We start from the raw sequence: 12742 nt of genomic DNA, 5'->3' as shown, positions 1-12742 counted from the left end.
TTTCTATTCGGATCCTCTGCCTATTTTTAAATCAGTTTGTTTGCTTTTTTTAACTGTTGAATTGTATGAGTTCTTTGTATATTTTGGATATTAACTTCTTATCAGATATAGTGCTTGCAAGTATCTTCTCCCATTCAGTAGGTGGTATATTTGTTTTGGTAATAGTTTCCTTCACAATGCAAAAGGATTTTGTTTTGATGTAGTCCTGTTTGTTTATTTTTGCTTTTGCTTCTCTTGCCTGAAGAGACATATCCAAAAAAAAAATTACTAAGACCAGTGTCAAAGAGAGTACTGCCTGTGTTTTCTTCTAGAAGTTTTATGGTTTCAGGTCTTACATGTGTCTTTAATCCATTTTTAATTTATTTTTGTGCATGGTGTGAGGGAGTGGTCCAGTTTGATTCTTATGTACATGGCTGTTCCATTTTCCCCATGCTATTTGTTGAAAGGCTGTCTTTTTTCATTGTATATTCTTGTCTCCTTAGTCATAGATTAATTGCCAATATAAGTGTGGGTTCATTTCTGGGGTCTCTTCTGTTCCATTGATCTATGTGTCTGTTTTTGTGCCAGTACCATACTGTTTTGATTACTGTAGCCTTGTAGTATAGTTTGAAATCAGGAAACGTGATACCTCCAGCTTTGTTTTTCTTTCTCAAAGTTGTTTTGGCTCTTCAGGGTCTTTTGTGTTTCCATAAAAATTTTAGAATTATTTTTTCTAGTTCTGTGAAAAATGCCCATGGTATTTTGATAAGGATTGCATTGCATATGTAGATTGTCTTGGGTTGTATGATCATTTTAACAATATTAATTCTTCCAGTACATGAACATGGTATATCTTTCCACCTGTGTTGCCTTTAATGTCTTTCATCCATGTCTTATATTTTTCTGAGTATAGCTCTTTTACTTCCTTAGGTAGGTTTATTCATAGGTATTTTATTCTTTTTGATGTGATGGTAAATGGGGTGTTTCCTTAATTTCTTTTTCTGATAGTTCATTGTTAGTATATAGAAATGCAACAGATTTCTGCATATTAATTTTGTATCCTGCAATTTTACTGAGTTCATTGATGAGCTCTAGTAGTTTTTTGATAGTGTCTTAATTACTTTCTGTGTGTAGTATCATTTCATCTGCAAACTGACCATTTTACTTCTTTCTTTCCAGTTTAGATTCCTTTTATTCCTTTTTCTAGTCTGATTGCTCTGGCTAGGACTTCCAATACTATGCTAAAAAAATGGTATGACTGGGAAGCCTTGTCTTGTTCCGATCTTAGAGGAAATGCTTTCATCTTTTCACTTGTTGAGTATGATGTCAGCTATAGGCTTCTCAGATATGGCCTTTATTATATTGAAGTATACCCACTTTGGAATACCCACTTTGTTGAGAGTTTTTATCATAAATGGATGTTGAAATTGGTCAAAAGCTTTTTCTGCATCTATTGAGATGATTATATGATTTTTATTCTTCAGTGTGTGACTATGGTGTATAACATTGATTGATTTGCAGATATTGAACCATCCTTGCATCTCTGGGATAAATTCCAATTGATCATGATATATGATCTCTATGTATCTTTTTATATGTCTCTACTTAACATGCTCAATTTTTCTAGCTTTGGAATATATAAAAAACAGTTATAATGATGAACATGTTTTCATGTTGTGTCTGCTCATCCTAACATCTGTTCCAGTTCTGGGTCAGTTACAGTTGATTGGTTTTTGTCCTAACATAATTTCCTCTTCTTTGGGTGCTTGCTGATTTTTTTTAATTGAATGGCAGAAATATAAATTTTACTTCTTTGGTGCTATGTACTTTTGTATTTCTAGAAATATTCTTTATTTTTTTTTTCCCGTTTGATTTTTTTTTTTCACACACACACACACACACACACACACTGTATTTTATTTTTACAAGAGATAAATAGACTGACACCAAGCATTGTACATGGATGACCACAACAAAAGCAACAATGATTGCAATTACCAAACATGAAACACACTCATACTATGTCATAATATTGACATTCAGTCCAGTAATCCTCCACTGTAACAGCTCCTTTACTTTGCAGTGAAAATTGATTTCTATATTCTTTGCCTCTGAGTCCTTGTGGGATTTTTTTTTTAATTCAGGCAGAAAGTCACAAAAATTATACTCATCCTCATCAGTTCACTCAGTCCCATGTAATTAATTTTTTTTTCATCTTCATCTTTTGTTAGCACTTTTATGAGTTCATCAGTTTTTCATTAGAGTTCTGAAAATGCTTATTCATTCAGTTCAGCAGTACAGTCAGTTACCAGAAACCTGTACTTGTCAGAGTCTTTTCCATGAATTTCTTGAAGATGAAACCCTTTTATAGGAACATATTTGCAAAATCATCAGAGTACACCCAGAACTGTCTGTAAATGACAAAAGACTTAAAAATGACCGCAGTTAAAGATTTGATGAAAGTTCATAATAATGCAGTTGACAAGAAAATTAGTTATTTCTGAGATATACATTTTAAAGTAATAACTAGGATTATTACTTATAACGTTATACCAGAACATATAAGATTTTTAGAAATTTCATATGTCTGAAACATTTATATTAACATACTTCCATACATATTTCCATACAAATACAAATATAAGATTTTTAGAAATTTCATGTAATGTTTGAAACATTTATATTAACATATTTCCATACAAATAACCCAGTGAAAGTTTAGTATTAGTTGTTTTGTTTGTTTGTTTTTTTATACTGCAGGTTCTTATTAGGCATCAATTTTATACACATCAGTGTATACATGTCAATCCCAATCGCCCAATTCAGCACACCACCATCCCCACCCCACCGCAGTTTTCCCCCCTTGGTGTCCATATGTCCATTCTCTACATCTGTGTCTCAACTTCTGCCCTGCAAACTGGCTCATCTGTACCATTTTTCTAGGTTCCACATACATGCATTAATATACGATATTTGTTTTTCTCTTTCTGACTTACTTCACTCTGTATGACAGTCTCTAGATCCATCCACGTCTCAACAAATGACTCAATTTCGTTCCCTTTTATGGCTGAGTAATATTCCATTGTATATATGTACCACATCGTCTTTATCCATTCGTCTGTTGATGGGCATTTAGGTTGCTTCCATGACCTGGCTATTGTAAATAGTGCTGCAATGAACATTCGGGTGCATGTCTCTTTTTGAATTACAGTTTTCTCTGGGTATATGCCCAGTAGTGGGATTGCTGGGTCATATGGTAATTCTATTTTTAGTTTTTTAAGGAACCTCCATATTGTTCTCCATAGTGGCTGTATCAATTTACATTCCCACCAACAGTGCAAGAGGGTTCCCTTTTCTCCACACCCTCTCCAGCATTTGTTGTTTGTAGATTTTCTGATGATGCCCATTCTAACAGGAGTGAGGTGATACCTCATTGTAGTTTTGATTTGCATTTCTCTAATAATTAGTGATGTTGAGCATCTTTTCATGTGCTTCGTGGCCGTCTGTATGTCTTCTTTGGAGAAATGTCTATTTAGGTCTTCTGCCCATTTTTGGATTGGGCTGTTTGTTTCTTTAATATTGAGCTGAATGAGCTGTTTATATATTTTGGAGATTAATCCTTTGTCCGTTGATTCATTTGCAAATATTTTCTCCCATTCTGAGGGTTGTCTTTTCATCTTGTTTATGGTTTCCTTTGCTGTGCAAAAGCTTTGAAGTTTCATTAGGTCCCACTTGTTTATTTTTGTTTTTATTTCCATTACTCTAGGAGGTGGATCAAAAAAGATCTTGCTGTGATTTATGTCAAAGAGTGTTCTTCCTATGTTTTCCTCTAAGAGTTTTATAGTGTCCAGTCTTATATTTAGGTCTCTAATCCATCTTGAGTTTATTTTTGTATATGGTGTTAGGGAGTATTCTAATTTCATTCTTTTACACGTAGCTGTCCAGTTTTCCCAGCACCACTTATTGAAGAGACTGTCTTTTCTCCATTGTATATCTTTGCCTCCTTTGTCATAGATTAGTTGACCATAGGTGCGTGGGTTAATCTCTGGGCTTTCTATCTTGTTCCATTGATCTATGTTTCTGTTTTTGTGCCAGTACCATATTGTCTTGATTACTGTAGCTTTGTAGTATAGTCTGAAGTCAGGGAGTCTGATTCCCCCAGCTCCGTTTTTTTCCCTCAAGACTGCTTTGGCTATTTGGGGTCTTTTGTGTCTCCATACACACAATGCACCTTGAACTACGAGGTTTTTCCAGTCTGGCTGGTGGGAACAGGCACTATTTCTGGTTTTGGGTGAGCACCAGATACTGCTCCATTTATTTATTTAAGGTGTTTTTTTCCCCTTGGCCTTGGGTGATCTTCTCACATTAATGCACCAGTGAGTACTTGTCTATATACTAGAGGGGAACCTAGTAGTTCTCTGGGGTTCAATCTCTGTGAAGCTGTATTCTCACTGATACCCTTTCGTTTGACTCTTGTCACCTTGGTCTTTCTGGATTTTCAGCTCTGTTTTCTCTACCCAGGGAATCTGTTAGTCTCCTCCATTGTGACCCCTCCCTGCAAAGACGCCTGGAAATTGTTTTAAGGCAGTAAGCTGGGACAGTAGTAAAAGTCACCACTTTGAGTCTCATATCTCAGGAATCACTGCCCTTCATGTGATATATTGAAAATGTTTCATATATTTTCTTTTAGTTTTTCAGTTGTTTCAAGTAGGAAGGTAAATTCAGTCCCCGCTACTCCTTCTTGGCCAGATGTGTAAGTTCCACCATTCTATTTTACCTGGACATCTTTAATGTTTCCTATATCTCTCCCTTCCTTCATTTTCACTCTCTTCTAATAAATTCCTTTTGCTGCAACCAGAGTAATCCTTCTAAAATACATAGTTGATCAAGAACTCTGCTAAAACACTTCATGACTTCTCATAGCATTTAGCATGAAAAATAAAATCTAATTAAAGCTTAATATGATTTTGAGGCCTTCTGTCTAAATCTGGCCATAATCGTTTCAATCCAGTATCTTCCATTTCTTCCTTTTATACTCTGTACTCCAGCCTCACTTAACCTGGAGTTCTTCAAATGTATGAGAGAGTCTTGCATCTTTAGATGTTCACACGTCCTTACCCCCTTCTCCTAGGTATACTCTGTTCACCCTTCACTTCTTCATTTGAAGTATATTTTCTCTGGGTTTAACTTAAGTACTTAGCACATAACAGGAAAATAAGAAATATTTCCTTTAGCATGTTGTTATTTGGGGTTGGTGTGGGAAGGATATGTTGAAAATAGACTAATCCTGTATGTCTGTGACATTTTATTTTTAAAATTAAATGAATTCTAAATAAAATTAAGTTACTAATGTTTATATTCTCAAGATCTTTCCATTTCTACTGAAGAGTTATGAGCGTGGCTGTTTTCAACACTTGAGTTTGCAATGGAGTTTACCCACCTGCTCCCTTTTCTCGTCTTTCCTACTAAGTCATCTGGCCTTTCTCCAGGGCTCTCTGTTTAGTGCCAGATTTCACCCAATTCTAGGTTGGCATGATCATTCAATTTTATTCCAGGAAAGGCTCTTCTACTTCTTCCCCAAGCCAGCTGGCATCTTCTTAAAATCCTTTGCAATATTCGTGGCCTATCTCATGTTCCAGGTTCTTCTTGCCTTGGCTTTTTCTCATAACACATCAGATTCTCTAATGAGGCAAAGACTATTTGTCTTGACTGCTGGTGGGCAGAATTCCTAGTCTTATTACAAACCACCAAGCAGAAATTATTTAACTAGAAAGAAAATATGGCATTTAAAATTTTTAAATAATAAAGGTTGAAAATAAAGTGCAAAATTTATTTCTACACTTTAGATAAAGATCCTCAAGAGAATATTCTCATAAAAATATGATGTTGTTAATTATTGTCATATACTTTGGAACGTGTTTCAGAGTATTTTTTATTTAAATGACTTTAAAGTATGTGTACAATGTTTTTTGGAAAATAATTATTTTTTCCTGCTTTTTATTTTAGGGGCCTTCTTGAGTATAGACTGGGTTAATATTTGAATCATATATCCATTTGTCATAAAGTATTTATTAAGCAGAGCTATATGCAAAGCACTGTGCTTTGTTGATCCTTTGTTGATCCTTATATGGGACACCGTCTGCTGTCAGGTACAATTATGTGAATAGGTCATTAGAAGGCGAATTATTGATTTCAGGATGAACTACAAAATTTTACAACATCTGTAATGCCTAACTATGCTACATACCTATTATGTTTCTTGTACTTTGTAGAAACATACATTAATTAACATTTATCTTCCTTTGTATCTTAGTGTTTCTAAGTTTGTATCACAGGAGCACAGGATTGGACTAATATTTATCTTTATTTTACCACACACACTCATCAGTGGCTCTTGCATATCTTATTAGTTTGTTTTTATATATTAGTTTAGTTTGCAAGCAGTAGTATAACCGATACCAATTACTGTAACACCCAATTTAGAAAATAAAACATCTAATGACCTGGTTCTCACTATTTCTACCCCAACCTGAGTCTCACTACCTTCTGTCACTATTGTCTTGGATCATATATGGATATTATGTTGCTTTTAAAAATATGTCTTAGTCATTGCTAAGACATATTTAACAAGTAGATTGTTGTGTTTTAATTTTTTAATTTTATAAAAATATGTTATGCAATATTTTAAGTTTTTGGACTTATTTTTCCCACTTAAATTTATTTATTTATTTATTTATTTTTCTTTTTAATTTTTGAATTTTATTTTATTTATTTTTTTATACAGCAGGTTCTTATTAGTCATCAATTTTATACACATCAGTGTATACATGTCAATCCCAATCGCCCAATTCATCACACCACCACACCCACCCCATCGCGGCTTTCCCCCCTTGGTGTCCATACATTTGTTCTCTACATCTGTGTCTCAAATTCTACCCAGCAAACCAGTTCATCTGTACCATTTTTCTGGGTTCCACATACATGCGTTAATACACGACATTTGTTTTTCTCTTTCTGACTTACTTCATTCTGTATGACAGTCTCTAGACCCATCCACATCTCAACAAATGACCCAATTTCGTTCTTTTTTATGGCTGAGTAATATTCCATTGTATATATGTACCACAACTTCTTTATCCATTCATCTGTCTATGGGTATTTAGGTTGCTTCCATGACCTGGCTATTGTAAATAGTGCTGCAATGAACGTTGGGGTGCATGTGTCTTTTTGAATTATGGTTTTCTCTGGGTATATGCCCAGTAGTGGGATTGCTGGATCATATGGTAATTCTACTTTTAGTTTTTTAAGGAACCTCCTTACTGTTCTCCATAGTGGCTGTATCAATTTACATTCCCACCAACAGTGCAAGAGGGTTTCCTTTTCTCCACACCGTTTCCAGCATTTGTTGTTTGTAGATTTTCTGATGATGCCCATTCTAACTGGTGTGAGGTGATACCTCATTGTAGTTTTGATTTGCATTTCTCTAATAATTAGTGATGTTGAGCAGCTTTTCATGTGCTTCTTGGCCATCTGTATGTCCTCTTTGGAGAAATGTCTATTTAGGTCTTCTGCCCATTTTTGGATTGGTTTTTTTAATATTGAACTGCATGAGCTGTTTATATATTTTGGAGATTAATCCTTTGTCCGTTGATTCGTTTGCAAATATTTCCTCCCATTCTGAGGGTTGTCTTTTCTTCTTGTTTTTAATTTTATTTATTTATTTATTTTTACGGCTGTGTTGGGTCTTCGTTTCTGTGTGAGGGCTTTCTCTAGTTGTGGCAAGCGGGGGCCACTCTTCATCGCGGTGTGCAGGCCTCTCACTATCGCGGCCTCTCTTGTTGCGGAGCACAGGCTCCAGACGCGCAGGCTCAGTAATTGTTGCTCACGGGCCCAGCTGTTCCGTGGCATGTGGGATCTTCCCAGACCAGGGCTCGAACCCACGTCCCCTGCATTGGCAGGCAGACTCTCAACCACTGCGCCACCAGGGAAGCCCTCGTCTTGTTTATGGTTTCCTTTGCTGTGCAAAAGCTTTGAAGTTTCATTAGGTCCCATTTGTTTATTTTTGTTTTTATTTCCATTACTCTAGGAGGTGAATCAAAAAAGATCTTGCTGTGATTTATGTCAAAGAGTGTTCTTCCTATGTTTTCCTCTAAGAGTTTTATAGTGTCCGGTCTTACATTTAGGTCTCTAATCCATTTTGAGTTTATTTTTGTGTATGGGGTTATGGAGTGTTCTAATTTTATTCTTTTACATGTAGCTGTCCAGTTTTCCCAGCACCACTTAATGAAGAGACTGTCTTTTCTCCATTGTATATCCTTGCCTCCTTTGTCATAGATTAGTTGACCATAGGTGCATGGGTTTATCTCTGGGCTTTCTATCTTGTTCCATTGATCTATGTTTCTGTTTTTGTGCCAGTACCATATTGTCTTGATTACTGTAGCTTTATAGTATAGTCTGAAGTCAGGGAGTCTGATTCCTCCAGCTCCGTTTTTTCCCTCAAGACTGCTTTGGCTATTCAGGGTCTTTTCTGTCTCCATACAAATTTTAAGATTTTTTGTTCTAGTTCTGTAAAAAATGCCATTGGTAATTTGATAGGGATTGCATTGAGTCTGTAGATTGCTTTGGGTAGTGTAGTCATTTTCACAATATTGATTCGTCCAATCCAAGAACATGGTATATCTCTCCATCTGTTGGTATCAACTTTAATTTCTTTCATCAATGTCTTATAGTTTTCTGCATACAAGTCTTTTGTCTCTCTAGGTAAGTTTATTCCTAGGTATTTTATTCTTTTTGTTGCAATGGTAAATGGGAGTGTTTCCTTAATTTCTCTTTCAGATTTTTCATCATTAGTGTATAGGAATGCAAGAGATTTCTGTGCATTAATTTTGTATCCTGCAACTTTACCGAATTCATTGATTAGCTCTAGTAGTTTTCTGGTGGCATCTTTAGGATTCTCTATGTATAGTATCATGTCATGTGCAAACAGTGACAGTTTTACTTCTTCTTTTCCAATTTGTATTCCTTTTATTTCTTTTTCTTCTCTTATTGCCATTTCTAGGACTTCCAAACCTATGTTGAATAATAGTGGTGCGAGTGGGCAACCTTGTCTTGTTCCTGATCTTAGAGGAAATGCTTTCAGTTTTTCACCATTGAGAATGATGTTGGCTGTGGGTTTGTCGTATATGGCTGTTATTATGTTGAGGTAGGTTCCCTTATGCCCACTTTCTGGACAGATTTTATCATAAATAGGTGTTGAATTTTGTCAAAAGGTTTTTCTGCATCTATTGAGATGATCATATGGTTTTTATTCTTCAATTTGTTAATATGGTGTATCGCATTGATTGATTTGCATATATTGAAGAATCCTTGCATCCCTGTGATAAATCCCACTTGATCATGGTGTATGTTCCTTTTACCTTTGTTGGATTCTGTTTGCTAGTATTTTGTTGAGGATTTTTGCATCTATATTCATCAGTGATATTGGTCTGTAATTTTCTTTTTTTGTGGTCTCCTTGTCTGGTTTTGGTATCACGGAGATGGTGGCTTCATAGAATGAGTTTGGGAGTGCTCCTTCCTCTGCAATCTTTTGGAAGAGTTTGAAAAGGATGGGTGTTAGCTCTTCTCTAACTGTTTGATAGAATTCACCTGTGAAGCCACCTGGTCCTAGACTTTTGTTTGTTGTAAGATTTTTAATCACAGTTTCAATTTCATTACTTGTGATTGGTCTGTTCATATTTTCTATTTCTTCCTGGTTCACCTTGGAAGGTTATACCTTTCTAAGAATTAGTCAGTTTCTTCCAGGTGGTCCATTTTACTGTCATACAGTTACTTCTGGTAGTCTCTTAGGATGCTTTGTATTTCTGTGGTGTCTGTTGTAACTTCTCCTTTTTCATTTCTAATTTTATTGATTTGAGTCCTCTCCCTCTTTTTCTTGATGAGTCTGCCTAATGGTTTAACAATTTTGTTTATCTTCTCAAAGAACCAGCTTTTAGTTTTATTGATCTTTGCTATTGTTTTCTTTGTTTCTATTTCATTTATTTCTGCTCTGATCTTTATGATTTCTTTCCTTCTGCTAACTTTGGGTTTTGTTTGTTCTTCTTTCTCTAGTTCCTTTAGGTGTAAGGTTAGATTGTTTATTTGAGATTTTTCTTGTTCTTGAGGTAGGCTTGTATAGCTTTAAACTTCCCTCTTAGAACTGCTTTTGCTGCATCCCATAGGTTTTGGATCGTTGTGTTTTCATTGTCATTTGTCTCTAGGTATTTTTTGACTTCCTCTTTGATTTCTTCAGTGATCTCTTGGTTATTTAGTAACGTATTGTTTAGCCTCCATGTGTTTGTGTTTTTTACGTGTTTTTCCCTGTAATTCATTTCTAATCTCATAGCATTGTGGTCAGAAAAGATGCTTGATATGATTTCAGTTTTCTTAAGTTTATTGAGGCTTGATTTGTGACCCAAGATGTGATCTCTTTTGGAGAATGTTCTGTGTGCACTTGAGAAGAAAGTGTAATCTGCTGTTTTTGGATGGAATGTCCTATAAATATCAATTAAAGATATCTGGTCTATTGTGTCATTTAAAACTTCTGTTTCCTTATTTATTTTCATTTTGGATGATCTGTCCATTGGTGTAAGTGAGGTGTTAAAGTCCCCCACTATTATTGTGTTACTGTCAATTTCCTCTTTTATAGCTGTTAGCAGTTGCCTTATGTATTGAGGTGCTCCTATGTTGGGTGCATATATATTTATAATTGTTATATCTTCGTCTTGGATTGATCCCTTGATCATTATGTAGTGTCCTTCCTTGTCTCTTGTAACATTCTTTATTTTAAAGTCTATTTTATCTGATATGAGTATTGCTACTCCATCTTTCTTTTGATTTCCATTTTCATGGAATATCTTTTTCCATCCCCTCACTTGGTCCGTATGTGTCCCTAGGTCTGAAGTGAGTCTTTTGTAGACAGCATATATATGGTCTTGTTTTTGTATCCATTCAATGAGCCTGTGTCTTTTGGTTGGAGCATTTAATCCATTCACGTTTAAGGTAATTATCGATATGTATGTTCCTATGACCATTTTCTTAATTGTTTTGGGTTTGTTTTTGTAGGTCATTTTCTTCTCTTGTGTTTCCCACTTAGAGAAGTTGCTTTAGCATTTGTTGTAGAGCTGGTTTGGTGGTGCTGAATTCTCTTAGCTTTTGCTTGTCTGTAAAGCTTTTGATTTCTCCATCGAATGTGAATGAAATCCTTGCCAGGTAGAGTAACCTTGGTTGTAGGTTCTTCCCTTTCATCAGTTTAAGTATATCATGCCACTCCCTTCTGGCTTGTAGAGTTTCTGCTGAGAAATCAGCTGTTAACCTTATGGGAGTTCCCTTGTATGTTATTTTTCGTTTTTTCCCTTGCTGCTTTCAATAATTTTTCTTTGTCTTTAATTTTTGCCAATTTGATTACTATGTGTCTCAGCGTGTTCCTCCTTGGGTTTATCCTGTATGGGACTCTCTGTGCTTCCTGGACTTGGGTGACTATTTCCTTTCCCATGTTAGGGAAGTTTTCGACTATAATCTCTTAAGATATTTTCTCTGGTCCTTTCTCTCTCTCTTCTCCTTCTGGGACCCCTATAATGCGAATTTTGTTACGTTTAATGTTGTCCCAGAGGTCTCTTAGGCTGTCTTCATTTCTTTTCATTCTTTTTTCTTTATTCTATTCCGCAGCAGTGAATTCCACCCTTCTGTCTTCCAGGTCACTTATCCATTCTTCTGCCTCAGTTATTCTGCTATTGATTCCTTCTAGTTTAGTTTTCATTTCAGTTATTGTATTGTTCATCTCTCTTTGTTCTTTAATTCTTCTAGGTCTTTGTTAAACATTTCTTGCATCTTCTCGATCTTTGCCTCCATTCTTTTTCCGAGGCCCTGGATCATCTTCACTATCATTATTCTGAATTCTTTTTCTGAAGGTTGCCTATCTCCACTTCATTTAGTTCTTTTTCTGGGGTTTTATCTTGTTCCTTCGTCTGGTACATAGCCCTCTGCCTTTTCATCTTGTCTCTCTCTCTCTGCGTTGATAATTCTCCATCAAGGTAGTCAGTTCCACTCCCAGAGACTAGTTACCTCACTCATGGAGACCAAGGTTATACAGCCAAGCCCTGGTCTGCACTCCCTCGCTCCTTCTCTTCCCTACCAAACAACTGACCTTCCCCCACTTAAATTTAGATTGCTTACATTCATTAGTGTTATTATATGTAACATTTATTCATTTGTTATTTGACATTATTGCATTTTGTGAGTATACAATAATTTAGTCATCCATTTGCCTGTTAGTGTACTTTTGATTGTTTACAAATTTTTGTTATTACAAACACTACTGATATAAATATTCAATATATATGTCTATTTACTTTTGCATGAGATTCTCTTTAATATAAAATTATCTGAGTGAACCACAAGTTTCTTAAAAGTTATCAGGAAAAAGAGAAATGTTTTAGACTGTGTTTTGCTGTTATATAAACATACGTATCCAGACAAATTCTATTTCTTGTGATATACACATGTTTGGAAATGTAATATTAATACTTTTTTTGAAAGTTAATTTTGTCAGAAATCTCAAATTTACTGTCCAACCTGCAAGTATTTTTCTTTGTTGTCTTATTTTCAAAGGTGTGCACAATGCTGTTTTGCTTAATTGTTTAAAAAAGGTAAATACTATGTTTTATCTCACTTGGTATATCAGTTGATGTGAAGAAAACATCCATTTCTGTCCAGGACAAGGATTTGT

This window comes from Balaenoptera musculus, chromosome 12, assembly GCF_009873245.2.
Source record: "Balaenoptera musculus isolate JJ_BM4_2016_0621 chromosome 12, mBalMus1.pri.v3, whole genome shotgun sequence".
NCBI classification, from domain to species: domain Eukaryota; kingdom Metazoa; phylum Chordata; class Mammalia; order Artiodactyla; family Balaenopteridae; genus Balaenoptera; species Balaenoptera musculus.
The sequence above is the reverse complement of the archived record's forward strand: the minus strand, read 5'-3'. Positions refer to the sequence as shown.